Here is a 17,003-nt window from a genome sequence, read left to right as displayed (position 1 = left end):
AGAAAGAAAGAAATGAAAGAAAGGATGTAGTCAGAATGAAACGCAACAAAAGACTCATGAAATCACCAGACAGCAAAGGTAGGAAAAATGATTTTATTTTCAATTTAGTTATCAAAATGTGTCAGTTTTGAAAATTTATATCTGCTGTCTATATTTTGCACTATATTTATCTATTTTTCTATAGTTACTGAGGTGACATTGCATATTTTAAAGTCATTTGCCTTGACATCTTTGAAACCCCCTAAATATATATGATAATTAACATTTTCTCTGCGTACAGTGTGCTTTGTAGTTTTTTTAATTTTAAGGTTACCATTATGAATTAATATGAAGATATGTGTACATGAAAAATGGATGGAAGAAATTGGGGGCGGGGCTAGGGCAGGGTTGGGGCGGGGCCAGGTGGGATTGGGGTGGGACTAGGGCAGGATTGGGGGCAGGACTGAGAATTAATAGATGTCCCCTTTTGATGAAAAAAATAAATGGTCACCTTAGCCATTCCCCCCTTCTGCCCAGCTGATGGCCCTCTGGAGCCACGATCAGCTGAGAGCTAGCAGAGGGGAGAGCGGCAGCTTTGGAGTCAGCAGGGGAAGCTTCGATCAGCTGATCGTGGCTCCAGAGCTTACAGAGGAAGCTGTGAATCAGCTGAGCCAGCAGCTGCTGCTCTCCCTTCTGCCAGTTTTCAAATGATTGTGGATCCGGAGCCACAATCAACTGGGTAGAGGGAAGGATAATGGCGGCTAGCTGCATTCTGATTTTAATTTTTTTTTAGAAAGGGTGCAGCTATAGTGTGTGTATGTTGTATGAGTGCACAACATATGTACAACAGCTACCAGCAGTTCCAGAGCTGCTGGAAAATTTTACCCGTAAAACAGGGGAACATTCCTTTCAGTGCATCACATGGATATCTCATTAGAATACTAATGAGCGCTTTGTAATGCATTTGCATTGGGTTCTCGGTGGCTGCTATGAGGATTGGTAGCAGCCACCCACAGAAAACCCTTTTGTGCATCAGAAGCTGCACTTCTATGCCAGTAAGATTGCTTTAACGAGTCTTACAGACACGGAAAGCTTTTGAGCATCGGGGCCTTAGAACTTATTTATTTATATACAGTATATATATATATTTTTAATCTGCAGAGGTATGTTTATTATCATTTTTGAATGTCTTATGTATTCTTATTCTGGCCCATATGCAGAGTAATTTAAGTGGGCAGGAGAGAACCCTGTCTGCTTAAATTGCTTACCATCGCCTAATCCTCAATATGTAGCAGCACTAAAGTGGGCAATGCCACTGAATATTATCTCTGACCAGCCCCAGAAAAAGTGAACAGATCAGGGGCAGTATAAGGGGCAGCAATAGGGAGGAACCTGGAGGGGGGGGGGGTGGAGTGTATAGGTAATGACAGCATTCAGTGCTGGCACCTGTATAGCTAAGTGGGCAAATTTCGGATAGCTTGAAAGCTGTCCTATTTCTGCTCACTTAACTATGTGGGTGCCAGCACTGAATATTGGCCAGCACCCACAAACATTTTTTTGAAAAAATTTTAGTACCATGATCTACCTCCTCCTCTTCCACCTTCCCCTAACCTGTATCATGTAAAAGCCCCATTCCCTCACCCCTGAATGTCACACCCTACCCTGGTGGTGTAGGTGGGTCACCTTGTCCTACCTGGTGGTTCAGTAGGGTGTTGGGAGCAGGAACAAAACCCCCTCATTCCTGCCCCTTGTGGCATGCTTGAGAAAATGGCTGCCATGACCACTCATGGCAGCTTGCAGTACTATACAAACACTATGAGCTGCCGCAAGAGGTTACGGCATCCGTTTTCTCTAGTCTGCCACAAGGGGCAGGAGCAAAGGGGATTTGCTCCTGCCTTCAAAGTCTTACTGAACCACCAGAAAACAGAGGTAGGCCTGAGGAGGTCTACCTAGGCCACCAAGATGTAGAGTAACTTTATGGGTAGGTGAGAGTGGGGTTTGAGCTTTTAAATGACATGGGCTAGGGGAGGAGGGGATGGTATGGGCATTGTGGTACTGAATTATTTTAAAAAAAAAGTTATGTGAGTCCCAGTTGACATTCAGCTGGGGCCAACATAACTGTCTCTTGCGGTCCCTAGGACCCCAGCTAAATATTGGCCAAGACCTGCTTAAGCTCCGGTGGCAAAGAATCTTTCTGTCAGCCTTGAATATTAATTTCTGGTGCTTGGATATGGTTCAACACTGAATATTGAGGGTTAATCTAGTTGACAACGGTACACGTTTAAAAAAGCACTCTTCCCGCCAGCTTAATATCATCTAGATTGTATTTATTCTTAAGCTTGTTTACATCTTGCTTATTGATAATACCTCTGTTTTATGTTATGCAAAGTCACAGGAAGCTAATGCTAATTGCTGCCTATAAGTTTATAAATTAAACTTATAAGGTCTCAATATTCAAACCATGGAAGGCAGTGAGCCTAAGTCCTGTGGTTGGTGGTGAGCCCCGATATTCAATGCCAGGCCATTTCTGGTGACTGGCATTTGAATATCTGGTTGTTTTTTTAAACCAGTTCAGTCAATATTCAGCGATGACTGTCTAAGTTATAACAGGCAAAGATAAGACTGCTTTCTAGTACAACAGACACTCCATTCCTGAACCTTTGGGTAGTCAATCCCTTCTCGCGAGAACTCTTGTAGGGAGCTTCATTTGTATACTTTTTTGCTCCTCCTCACTTACCTCTGGGTTGTTTCTCAACTCCTCAGTTGTCTTCCTACAAGTGAGACAGTAGGAACTTGTCTTTTCTGCTCATGCTTATTTTCTTTAACTTCGAGTCTTTTTCGCTCAGTTCTTTTGCGAGGCTTTCGGTGCTGCAGAGGAAACCCTTAGTGGGACAGCTCTGGCTGCGAGATAGCTCAGACTCTAAGGGTGAAACCAGAAGTTACATTGGAAGGAGGGATTCGGCTGGAAAAAGGCCCCAGAGTAGGCCTGTGACGTTAGCTCTTTGGTCGTTGAAACTTCTTAATCACTGGAAGGCCCTAGGCTGGAGGTACAAAGGGGCCATCCAGGTAGGGGAGACACAGGGGTTTTATTTTGCCACTTTTAAAGGAGGCAGGGTTTGCTGGCATTGCAGGACACAAGAGAGGGAGGGAGGGAGGCTGCTGGCTGGGAGGGGAGGTGTGGGGAGTGAGGCAACTTGCAGCAGTCATCCTTTGCTATGGGAACAAGGCCCTTTACTGCTCCAGTGGGGTGGTGAAAGGCCTTACTCCTGAACCCGTGGAAAAAAGGCCAAATATTTGCTGTGGTTTGCTGCAGTTTATCGCAATAAATAGTCACCGTGTCATTCTCTACTGCTTGCCCCAGGTTTGTTCACAGTGGGCTTGAGTGCAAGATATATTGCTCCATGGCGGTTTTCCAGGTTTGGGACCAACTGCTTTCTTCCCCTTGTTTTGGCATGCACGAAGTCCATGATGGGGGTGAGCTCTCCAGCTGGTGGGTCAGGCCCAAGAGGCAGGCAGAAAACAAAAGCAGTTTGAATTCCAGGTTTGTTGAGACAGAGATTCTCCTTGCAGCTTCTACACTTGCAGATCCTGTCACACAGCTTGGCACAGTGAGTAACAGGTTGAAAGCTTGGTAAACTCAATCAAGAAGATTTTTAAATTCAGTTTTTCATTACTTCTGGAGTAGAATCACCTCTAAAATCCTAAAATCACTGGTTTTATTTTTCGGTGTAGCTCCTCCGGGTCATTTTTGGTGCTCAAATTGCTGCCACATCAGCCATCTTGGATTTCTAAATTAAAATATAAAAGCCTCTGTCTGCTTCAAAATGCCTCATTTTCACTTAAAAACAGGTGGGGTGGACTCCTCAGGTCAGGATACTTCAGGTTCATGCCTCATTTGTGGTGGATGGCAGTCCAAAGAGCATTCGTGTAAGAAAGGGTGGGAGTCACTAGCTTAGCCCCCTCTAGTCCCTGGGGAGGGGGGGGGTACTAGTGTCCAGTTAATTTGAGAAGCAAGGAAAAAGTCCAAATTTCAGCCAGAGAACAGCATGAGTGTGTCCCCGGTGAAGTGCAGTTGCCCACAGAGGTACTAAGCAGACTCCGCAGGGGCCACCTGGACATCATTAAAAAGGATCACATGACTCCTTTTGGAATTGTGGCCCTGCTCGCACTGGAGAACCCCCCAAGAGTGCAGCTCCCCAATAACAGTGCCTTGAGCAGCTGAGGGATGATGGGTCAAAAGATGAATCAGATGATAATGACTCTTTTTTAATGCTTATACTCTCCCAGTCAGGATCCTCAGTTGCAGGGGATACCCCTGCATCCCTGAGAGGTCTAGACCCAGACTTGAGGGAGGCTTTGTATCTTGGCAAGGACCCAATGGTGCGCCGACTGTTGAAACCTTCATCCCTTATGGGGATGATCACAGAAACCCTCTAAAAATTGAAGCTAGAGGCTTCTCAGTCCTCTGCCATGCAGTGTTCGCTTATAAGCAGCACCAAAGCATAGAACTCTTTTGTTCCCTCACATCAAGACATTGCAAAAATGCTTATGGATCATTGGGATGTTCTGGAGAGGCCCCTTTCAGTTGGCCAAAACCATGTCTAAGCTTTATCCAGTGGATGCTGCATTTAACCAGCTTTTGTTCCTCGTTGGTAGTGCAGGTTACAAAGCATACCTCCATTCCCAGTGAAGGTGACATGGGAAAATGTGGGAGGGAGATTCTGGAAGACAAATTTAGGCTCTTAGGTAAAAAGCTGAAATCAAGATCCTCTAGGGTAGCATTTTCAGAAATGCTCCCAGTTCCAAGTGCAAGACCGAAGAGGCAGGCAAAGCTCTGAAGTCTCAATGCATGGTTGAGACAATGGTGCAAGATTTGTTAGGATCTGGGCATTCTGGGGAAGGGGAAGCTTATTCCGAAAGGATAAACTCCATCTTAATCAGGATGGAACCAGGCTGCTTGCACTAACATTTAAAAAAGAGATAGTTTAAAAACTGTTCTAAGGTGGGGGGGGGGGGGTGCAGGGGGGAGACACGACAGGCACCCGGGAGTGGATGCTTCAGTGTGGAGTATCCTTGAAGGGTACTATTGAAACATGATATTTAGGGAGTTCCAATAGACAGGTTTCAATAATAGTAAAAAAACCCCAGGAATGTTTAAGAGAAAGGCAGAGTAAAAGACTCAAATTATCCCTGTCAACGTCTCAGCAAATTGTAAATACAAGGAAATAACACAATTTGAAATGTCTGTACACAAATGATAGAAGCCTAAAAATCAAAATAGAAGAGTTAGAGTATATAGCACTGAATGATGAGGTAGATATAATAGGCATCTCAGAGACCTGGTAGAAGAAGGGCAATCAATGGGACACTGTGTTACCTGGGTACTAATTATATCACAAGGATAGAGTAGATCAAATTGGAGGGGGGAAGGTGCGCTATATGTTAGAGAGAATTGAATCAAACAAAATAAACATTCTGCATGGCATAGATAGCAGTATGGAATCCACATGGATAGAAATTCTATGTGTGAAGGGTTATACTACCTTCCCTGGGACAGAATGAGCAGACAGATGATGAAATGTTTTCAGAGATTAGGAAAGCTGGCAAATTTGGCAACAGTATAATAATGAGTGATTTCAATTTGAAAATATTTGGAAAGAGAAAAGTATATCAAACAATAACAACAAAAAGCCTGCTCCCACTAATTCACAGATTGCAGAAGCGGCTCCTGACAGCCCCCTTTTTATTTTTATATTTTTCAAATACATTTTATAATATCCAGTTTCTTCCAAAACTAAAAATGAAGTGGAGAAAAACACCTCAGTTAAGCTTCATGGGTTATTAAAAAAAAGACTCCATTCCATTAAAAGTCATAGTCCCATAAACCCCATAAAGGATTATTTGTGTTTATATTCCAAACCAGTAAAACCAGATGACTTGCAAATAGGGGATCACTTCCAATACAGCACTTAAACTTCTTATTCTGTGCTATAATAAGTGCTTTAGTGATCTGTTTGCAAGTCATCTGGTTTTGCTGGTTTGGAATATAAACACAAATAACCCCTTATGGGGCTTATGGGACAATGACTTTTAATGGAGTGAAGTTTTTTAAAACCATGAAGATTAACAGGCTTTTTCTCCACTCCATTTTTAGGTTTGGAAGAAATTGGATATTATATAATATGAAAAAAATATGAAAATTAAAAGAAAAAGAGGGCTGACAGGAGCGGCTTCTGCAATCTGAATATCAGGAGCAGGCTTTTTGTTGTTATTATTTGATTTCAATTACCCCAACATTGACTTGATAAATGTTATATCAGGGAATATAAGGGAGGTAAAATTCCTAGACATCATAGTAACATATTAAATGACGGCAGATAAAAATCTGAACGTCCATCCAGTCTGTCCATTAGTTATTCTCATTAAAAATACATGATTAAATTAACTTGTCTCTTCTTTGATATTTTTGGGCCATAGACTAAAGTCCACTTGGTATTGTCCTAGCTTCCATCTACTGAAGTTGCCACCAAGCTCACTCCAGCCTATCCAACCATCCCATTGTTTGCAGGATATCTACTTTAAAGTCTGGCCAGTAACATCCTCATGTTCCAAGTTAGTGAATTTCCCACTGATGCCCTCCCCAACCCATCCTATGTTGAATCACCACATATGGGACACAAACCGTACAAATCTGTCCAATACCAGCCTTAGTTAATTAATTTATACCATTTGTTTTCCAATTAGAGATCCTCTGTGTTTATCCCATGCTTTTTGAATAACATTCATTCTCAAATTGGAAATATTTTAAATCAATTTTTGAACTAATAAAAATTGATTTATAAACAGCACTGCTACACCTTCTTATCTGTAATAATCTTCAGAAGCCTCGCAGGTGACTAGTTTCACACGAGCTACTTTGCCTGTGATTTATCTGAATCGTCATGCTAATCCATCAAAAAAACATTTTTGGGTGAAAAATCATCATTATTTCAATGTACAAAAGTACTTATCTTAAAAATGATGCCCTTCTTTATTTAAGATAAATGGCATGTAAATGCAGGCATGCAATCATACAATTTTATACAATTGCCCTTATAGCCTTCTATTGAATCTCCATGACTCTTTATGGTATAGATCAGTATTTCAAACTTTTTTTTAGCTCTGGCACACTAAATAGAGCAAATGTTTTTCGTGGCACACTAACTTCCCCTTTTCAAAACTGTAGTGTGGTTTTTTGCGCCGGCTGCGGCAGTAGCAGTTCTAATGATCATAGAACTCCTATGAGCATTGGAGCTGTTACTGCTGTGGCCAGCATTAAAAACTGCGCTACAGTTTTATAAAAGGTAGGGGGGGGGGGATTAAATAGAGCAAATGTTTTTCACGGCACATTACAATTGAAATGATAAAATTGCAAAGCCAACAAAAAATTACATTTCAGAGTTATTTATTTAAAGTTCTTTAAGCTATATATGGGTAATTGTAACAACGGTGAAACTAAAGTAGATAGAATTGCTAATCAATGTGATGGATGTGCTTGTTTTTGAGTGCAAATTAACTCAGCTAACTTAGGATAATTCAATTAACTTAGGACAACTACTGCATAAAAAAATAAAACAAAAATTACTTGCCGTTAGTTCTCAAGGACCAATCACGTCAGAGAATGATGCATGTCTGGGCGGTTGTATCCTTACGCACATGGACACTCATAACATTGACAGACTTTTACGTACACGATGCACATGCTATCTATTCTAGTGTATATTTATGACGGGAATTTAAAAAAAAAATAAAGTAAAATTCTGGAATCTCTCATGACGCACCTGGAATTTCTTCAGGGCATACTACTGTGCCTTGGCACACAGTTTGAGAGACACTGGTATAGAGAAAGGCATCACTCTAGAACAGAAGTGGCAGGGTCAGCATGGGGAAAGCATAAGATCTGTTCTCCTTTTCCTTCTTCAGGCCTCACTCTGCTCTAAACAAAGTGTGCACTGCACAACATAGAAGAGGGCTGCCAATGCTGCATAGATCTATTCCTGGGAGAAGGGCTACCATCTGGTTGATCCAGCCCTAGTTTTACCTCATCCCATTCAGAAACATGCGTTCTAGCTTTTCTCATGGGATGCAATAGCTCAATGCAATTCGCTTTCACTCCTGAAGGGAGCAAATATCTGATCACATGACTCATTTGCAGCCCTTAAGGATTGTTAGTGAATAACATTGAATAAAATGGTATGGTAGCTGTGTTAATCCACAATTAAAGGTAATAAATAAAAAAGAAAAAGAAGATAAGATGACACCTTTTAATTGGGCTGACAATACAATTTTGACTAGCTTATGAAGGCAATACCTTCATCTTTGGGTCAGAAATGAGCAAAAATGACAAAGAGCAAATTCTGCAATAGGAAAAAAGAAATCGTATCTACAAGTTTAGCATGCAATGGGTTAAAACAGGACTGGCTCAATTTGTAACCAGTGGGAGCTTGCAAAGTTCAAGCATGTTACATAAACAAAACAATATTGCAAAATCTCTCGTGGATATGTGAATCTCATACTTAAAAGGAGAAAAAGTTTATTTTTCTGTTTAATAAATTCTGTAGGGGTGTGTGTTCTGTTCTGTTCCAAAGCAAAATAGTCCACTGTGACAAAATGACCAATGCACCCAAAATACATTTACTAGACTCAAAGAACACAAAAGAGACCAACTGTATTCCCTCAATCTGAAACAAATGTTAAGTATGAGGGAGATGATTCAAGCACACTAGAAATATATATACAAGTACCTCAAAAGAAAGCCAGCACAAATGCAACAAAATACAAAATAAATAAAAGCAAAAAGCTTCTTTTGAGGTTTCAAAATTTTTTTGTCTCCTAATGTCTTTGTGGCTGCCTTTTATACAAAGGGCCGCTGAAAAGTTCTCAGCCCAACCAACAAAGTTCTGATGGAACGAAAAACGTGAAACCTCACTGGACTAACGTGTATAGCCCTCAATGGAGACTGCCCCAACTTTGTTGGTTATGCTGAGAACTTTTCAGCGGCCCCTCCTATTGTTCTTATCATGATGTATTTGTCTTTCTCAAAAGACAAGCTTTCCTCTTGATATAGCACTAATGGTTCCACCACTCAGTGAAATATTTTTTAAAAAAAAATTTCAGACAGCTATAGGATTTTAAGGTATGAGAGGGCATCAATAAATAAGACTTTTTACTGGTTTGAGGTTATATATATGTAAATTCATTGTATTTACGAGGGGCTGCTGAAAAGTTCTCAGCTCAACCAAGAAGAGAATGAAACTTACAAGTTATTCCACACTTATCTTGACACTTTTCATTTCAATGATATGAAATGAAATTAAAAGTGTCAAGAAAAGTGTGGAATAACTTATAAGTTTCATGGCTCCACATTATTCTCTTCTTGGCTGGGCTGAGAACTTTTCAGCAGTCCCTCGAATTGAGTCACTCATTTTCAATTTGGGGGTGGGGGTGGGGGTGGGGGGAGAGACCAGCCTGACAGTTTTTTTTTCCCATTTTATTTTTTTCCCCCTTAATTTTAAATCAGTTGCTTTTTCATATCATATATTAAAAAATGAAACAATAAGACAAAAAAAAAAAAACACTGCATGCCCCTAGGCAAATCACTCAGCATGAACCAACTTAAGGCCTCTTTTACAAAGCTGTGCTAGCGGCTGCCACACAGCAACAGCCCCGAAGCCCTTTAAATCTTTAGGGGCTTCGGGGCCGTTAGCGCAGCACAGCTGCTAGCGTGGCTTTGTAAAAAGGCTGTTAATGTAAGCAACCTGGAAATTTCATGTTAATTAAATTGAACAAAGAAATATTACTAATGGTTTCTAGAAATACATCCTCATTGCTCCAAAATAAAAAGAATATACCAGGGTCAATATTCAAAGCAATTTAATTGGGCCAGGAGGAGCTCCTCCCCGGTTAAATTATACTGGCCATCCAAGGAACAGATATTCAATGGCATTCAGCAGCTGCGGCCCTCTCTACTAATGGGGAAGTTGGATTCGGGGGCAGACTCAAAGTGGAACTCGAAATTATACAAGCACCAGCGATATTCAGTGCTGGTGCTCACAGATAACGAGGGATTTTCGACTTTCAAAACAGGCATTACTAACTATATCCAGTTAGCTATATGGGTATGGCATTGAATATCATTCATACCTGGCTAGCTCCTGGGCACCACCAGATGTTCAGTGCCAACACTTAGATAGGGCTTAGCACTGAATATCTGAGTCTAATTTAACCAATAGGATTATCATCTTATTTATAGTTCTATTTGGATGAGGCCCACAAATGTGGACTAATGTCAGTCTCATTGACCATGATGCAGGTGCCTAGTAGTGCTGCCCAATTCACGATTCAAATCGATTCACTTTGGGTGAATCGATTCAAATTGATTTAAAAACAAAAAAATCAGCCTCCTGATTCGGTGACTGACCCTCCCATCTTGCCCCCTGAAGCAGGAGTAGCAGCGCTGCCTTTTGCTGGCCAGCCGCTCCTGCTTTAGAGGGCGAGGGGGAGGATCAGTTGAGAAGTGCTGGTGTCCGACTTCCCCCCTGGCCCCCCGCACATCCATTTACCTAATTCCGGCAGCCAAGCAGCCTGCAGAGAGGATCGCCGATACTATAGTAATCTTTGCAGGTTGCCATTGGCCTCCGGAGCTGTTTTCTCTGCTGCAAACCTTCAGAGGGGGGGCAGGCCTTCAGGGGTGGTGGTACAGGCCTTCAAGGGGGGGGGGTAAAGGCCTTCAGGGGGGTAAAGGTCTTCGGGGGATAGGCCTTCCAGGGGGAGGCAGGCCTTCAGGGATGGTGGTACAGGACTTCAGAGGGGACAGGCAGGCCTTCAGGGGTGGAGTGCAGACCTTCAGGAGGGACGGTGTAGGCCTTTGGGGGGAACAGGCCTTCAGGGAGGGGGCCCTGGTGTAGAAGAACACGGAGGGAGGGCGGGAAGGGGGATTCAAAGAGATGTGCATATGCCGGACTTTGGGGGGAGGGGGAATAATGGGTCTAAAAACAGAGGAGGGAGAGAGATGGTAGACAATGGGATTTAGGGAGGGAAGGAACAGAAAGGGAGAGAAATTGGACACAAGGGATGGTGTGAAGGGGGGATAGAGATACTGGATAGGAGGGTAGTTGGGAAGAGAAAGGGAGAGATAGTGGACCATGGGGTGGTGGGGAAGGAGGGAGAGACGCTGGATGAAAGGGTAGTTGAGAAAAGGTGGATCTGGGGATGGAAACCAAAAAAAGGAAAGATGCCAGACCTCTGGGGAGGAAAGGGAAATGGAAGGGGAGGACAGAGATGGAAGATGGATGGTTAACACAGAGAAAGAAGAAAGAAGGAGACCCTGGCAAGCAAGTTATCAGAAGACAACTAGAGCCTGGGACCAACAAGATTTGAATAATGACCAGACAACAAAAGGTAGAAAAAATAATTTTATTTTCTATTTTGTGATTATAATATGTCATATTTGAAAAGTGTATCTATCCTGCCAGAGGTGGTGTTAGACTGCGAATGTGAGCTAGGATTTAACAGAGAGAGGAAAAGTCTTTTTTGTTTGTTTATTTTGTTTACACCACAGTGCCAGGGTGGGTAGGAGAAGGCAAAGGGGGTGAAGAGGCTATAAAATAAACCCACCAGGATGTTTAAAAAAACACCCAATTGGGCAGGAAAATTGAATCGATTCCAAAAATCGATTCAATAGGCTGAATCGAATCATACTTTTTTTTCCTAAATCGGGCAGCACTAGTGCCTAGTGCTGAAACCCAGCCTGTGTTGGGTTATTAATAAAAGACTCTTGATCTTTGGCTTGACAACCCCTGGTGCTTTCAAGGTTTCAAGGTTTATTAAAAATTTCTTATACCGCTTAGTCAGAAATACAAAGCGGTGCACAATAAAAACATATACAACATACTATGGTTCAATTTAAATATTAAGACAAAATACATGCCATTACTGGGTGACATTAAGTAACAAACAAACAGGATTCTTGGACAAACAAAAAAACGAGAGGGAAAGAGGGCAGAACTACAATATGCAAAGCAAAGAACCAATAAAGGAAAATACGATGGGGAATGGGGAACAACTGAACATGACAGAGATTTTTTTTTTTCCCTTATGAGGGCAGTTATATATCAAAAGCATCTAAGAATAAAAAAGTCTTCAACTTTGCCTTAAAAGGGCCTAAGGAAGTTTCTTCCCGTATGTACTTGGTGTTAGAGTTCCAAAGAGAGGGTGCGGTTACCACAAAGTTATTGGATCCCAAAGTGTTGATATATTTTAGGGATGGAATATTTAGAAGGTTTTGTGCTGCAGAACGAAGAGATCTGGAGGGGTTGTAAGGAATAAGAAGTTTGTCGATAAATTCTGGTTGATTACTTAGATGAGTTTTAAAAGTTAGAAGAAGGATTTTGTAACCGATTCGGTGCTCGATGGGTAACCAGTGCGCCTTGTGCAGAAGGGGAGAGACATGGTCATGTTTCTTTGCGTTAAAGATGATTTTTACTGCCGTATTCTGCTTTACTTTCTATGTTTGTGTTGTGCGCTTGGATCCTCTCTACTATGCTTCTAATTTCGCTGGCAGCAGTCAGTTTAAAGAAACACTGACCACTACTGAATGAATATTATCCAACTGGTTTTTACATCCATATATACTCAGGGGTCCTTTTATCAAGCTGCGGTAGGGGTTTAACGCGCATTAAACCGTCTGCCACGCTAGCCGCTAACGCCTGCATTGAGCAGGCATTATTTTTTAGCCGGCCGTGGGGGTTAGCGCATGATGAAATGTCCGACGCGCTAACCCCGCTAGCACGGCTTGATGAAAGGACCCCTCAGTATATACGTAAAAATGCATGCATCACCCATTTAAAAAAAATTATGTTTGAACAGGGGGTTGTATGATCTTGAAAACTCATGACAGGAATAAAATGAAGCAGACTAGCTTGATAAAGCTCAATATATTTATTTACCACAAGCAAACTAACCCCCTCTTTCACTAAGACACAGTAGAGGTTTCTACTGTGGCCCAGAGCGCTAAATGCTCTGATGCTCATAGAGTTCCTATGAGCATTGGAGCAGTATCGGAGCATTTAGCGCCCCAGGCCTCTACCATGGCTTAGTAAAAGAGAGCCTAAATAAATAGATAAAATGATGGTTAATAATGAAATAAAATATTATATTTATGCAGATGACATAACCTTATTAATCCCTGTAACATCAAAAACAACTGCTCCTGTAGGGTCGATGCAAACGTAGAACAAAATCTATTCCAGAGAAAGGAAAATGGTAAAACCAGAGGGCATAATTTGAGATTGAGGGGTGGTAGATTCAAGAGTAATGTTTGGAAATTCTTCTTTACGGAGAGGGTGATTGAGGTGTGGAATGCACTCCTGAGGGAGGTGGTGGAGAAGAAAACGGTGACAGAGTTCAAACAAGCATGGGATAAACATAGAGAATCTCTAATCAGAAAATAATGGGTATATATGGAAGGAATTAAGGCCAGTACTGGGCAGGCTTGCACGGCCTGTGTCCCGTATTTGAACATTCAGTTGAGGACGGGCTGGGGAGGGTTTTGATGACTGGGATGGTTAAGATGGGCTGGAGTGAGCTTTGATGGAGATTCCAGTAGATGGAACCTAAGCACACTACTGGGCAGGGCTCTGGGTTTCTGGCCCAGAAATATCTAAGAAAAATGACCATTTAAACTAAATTAATTTATGGAGCATGTATTGTTGGGCAGACTGGATGGACCGGACCACTTGAGTCTTTATCTACCGTCATTTACTATGTTACAATTGAACAATGATCACTGGAATTCAAGCTTAAACTTAATGAAGATAATTTGGCTTGGAACTAAGGAGCTGCCATTGATAAATAATGTTCTCCCACTGAAAAATATCATTTTGAAGAAAGAACCAGTTCTGAAGGTGCTAGGAGTTATGGTGGACCCTTACTAACACTTGAACATCAAACTATTTTGCTTAGTAAAATGGTTTCTTAATGGCTGATATAACTAAGACATATAAAGAAATATTTCACACTTCAACAGTTTTATCAGTTAATGTTAAGCCTTTGTCATTAGCCAGCTGGATTAGTGTAGCATTCTTTATTTGGGGCTTATAAAGAAGTTAGGAGGCCAATTGCAGACACTCCAGAACAGGCTGATATGTCAGGCTGAAAAATGGGGTAGAATGACTCCTTTGTTGTGGGGTCTGCACTGGCTCCCTGTGGAAGTATGCTTGATGTTTAGATTGGGAAAATTAATATTTAATATTATAAATAGATAGGCTCCTTCCTCTCTCGCAACATTGTTATGCTTTGGTTCACATAATAAAAACCTTCACTCTATGGACCAGTTGAAATTAGGCTTCCCTTCTGTGGTAGAAGTAAAGATGAAAAGTGTGTTCACTCTTTCGGTGTCATTTCAAGTGGCAAAACTCTGGAACAGTTTCCCTCTCTCGATTAGACAGGAGTTGAATAGTGACTTGTTTTGGAAAAAGGCTAAGTTGTATCTGTTCAGTTGTTTCTTAGGGAATAGATATACTGTATTTTAAATCAATTGTTTTATTGGAAGTACAGAGTATTAATTGTCAACTTTCCTAACACCATATATTATTGTACTCCGCATTGAACTAAAAGGTGGATGAAGAATATAAATGCATTTGTAATTTGTGAAAAAAAAACAAAAAATACAACCAGTAATATACTATATATTGAGCTTTAAAAATATTAAATGACAACAGTATAAATATAAATAAATAAGATATAAATGTTACCAGCCAGGGGATGCGCCTAACAGAGAGAACTTTAAATTTTTTATTTAGTATTTATAAATTGTGGAGAAAAAGTCTCAACCATTAATATCTCTAACAGCATTCATTCAAGATTATAAAATGATAAATATTGCTTCTTCATCGGCATAAAAACTCCACATTATTAATCTTAAGTTACTCTCAAATCAGGCCGCAACCTGCCACTGTGCACAGGGCATAAAAAAAAGGAGAAGTACTTCTACTTAGCTGCATGATGTGGAAACAAGATGGTGTAGCTTTTGTAGGATGCGGAAAGACGTGGATGGGAACAGCAGGCTCTTCCAAATTATTACAGAAGATACAAAAGCTACACCATCATGCAGCTAAGTAGAAGTACTTCTCCTTTTTTATGCCCTGTGCACAGTGGCAGGTTGCGGCCCGATTTGAGAGTAACTTAAGATTAATAATGTGGAGTTTTTTTATGCTGATGAAGAAGCAATATTTATTAGTTTATAATCTTGAATGAATGATGTTAGAGATATTAATGGTTGAGGCTTTTTCTCCACAATTTATAAATATTAAAAAATAATTTTCAAGTTCTGTCAGGCACTTCTTTGCCACTTGCTGGTAACATTTCGACCTTATTTATTTATATATTGAGCTTTATCACGTAGGTCTACTCCATTTAGTTGCTTTTCTGGGACTTGTGGATCACTTGCCTATGTGTTTCTCAGGGCCTTGAAAATTCATGTACTAGAACATCTCCTGTTTTGGTATTTTTTAATGGGTATCACAGTATGCTCAGGCCTCAGAAAAATCACATTTCTTTTTCAATGAACACATTTGTGGTTTTTATATGGGAAAAAGACAGAAAACTCACTCCACAAATAGTATACAGATATTGGTTTTTATATGAAACATAAACATTGCACTGTTATATTCAGTTAAATTGAACATGTATAATTGTTATATTTTCATATGATCAACCATAGAATTAAAAATAATCTTTGGAGCTAGATATATTGTAATTTCATACTAAAGAAGTTTATGAGTATATCAGGGGAAAAAGTTGAGAACTCAATACTATCAAACCTCTTGGGTAAAAATGGAAGAAAAGATGAATAGCTTTTGACAGAAGAAGAGGAGCCAGCCAGCTCTACAGCAGTTTGACCCCTGAACAGCCCCAGAAGTAGTTCCAGAGCTACCTCAAGAGCTGTCTTGGGAATCTTCCATAACCAGATGTTACTGCTTCTGAAGACAAATTACACTCCAGGTTTTATAAACAGAATTCTTTAATTTATAGGCCTAACAATTATGTGTTCAAGAAAATTGAGTCTACTGAACAAAGAGCTATAGGAGCATTGTATACAAATATTAGTCCTTCAAAGTGAAACTAAGTTACTTACATGTAGCAGGTGTCCTCTATAAACAGTAGGATACAAGACCCCCTAGATCTATGGGAAAAGCTTTTGATGGAAGGCAGTATTGTGCACATGTGCAATTACTTGCTTTGCATAGGTCTGTGCACCCTCCTTCGTCTTTACAAAAGCATTGTTATGAAACACCTCTTTGGGGGGGTGGGGGGGGTGGGCTTGTTAAGACTTGTGGTTCTGTGAACAGGAAGTTACATCAGAGGGAACGCTCAAGGCCAGCGTGAGAAGTCAGTATAAGTTACTGCTTGCTGGAGGCTGAGCACTGAAGGATTTAAAAGGTATTGGGGTGGGGAGCTTGGAGGAAGAAGTTAAGAAAAATTGGATCACTGGGATTATTCAGCTGGCAGGACCTGGGGATCCCCACCAGCCACAAAGCAACTGTACCACTGCTGGGTGGCCCTTAGATTACCCAGGCCTACATGTGGCTACACCGCTGAGTAAGACATAAATGGGTAAGAGGGAGGAGGAATGTATGAAAAAAATCAAACAATACTGCCACAAGTGTAAGGCCCAAAATGAGGTATTCTGAGGGGAAACCTGAGAGAAATAAAAAGATTTAAGGGATAATTTCCACTTACTAAAGGATGTTTAGTTGTTGATGTCAAAGGGGAGATTATTTTAAAGAGATGGGGCTAAAGCACTAAAGCAAAAATGACAGGTATGATCAAATGTAATTCTACAGTGTGATGGGATAATTAGGTTGAAAGGTGAGAGAAATGAAAACAAATTAGTGTATACGGTGCCAGATCAGAAAAGAACAAAAGTAGGATAGTATGATAGGTGAGTAAGGATTTTAAACAGAATCATGTAGGCAACAGATAGC

Source organism: Geotrypetes seraphini, chromosome 6 (genome assembly GCF_902459505.1).
Source record: "Geotrypetes seraphini chromosome 6, aGeoSer1.1, whole genome shotgun sequence".
Lineage (NCBI taxonomy): Eukaryota > Metazoa > Chordata > Amphibia > Gymnophiona > Dermophiidae > Geotrypetes > Geotrypetes seraphini.
Note: the sequence above shows the minus strand (reverse complement) of the source record.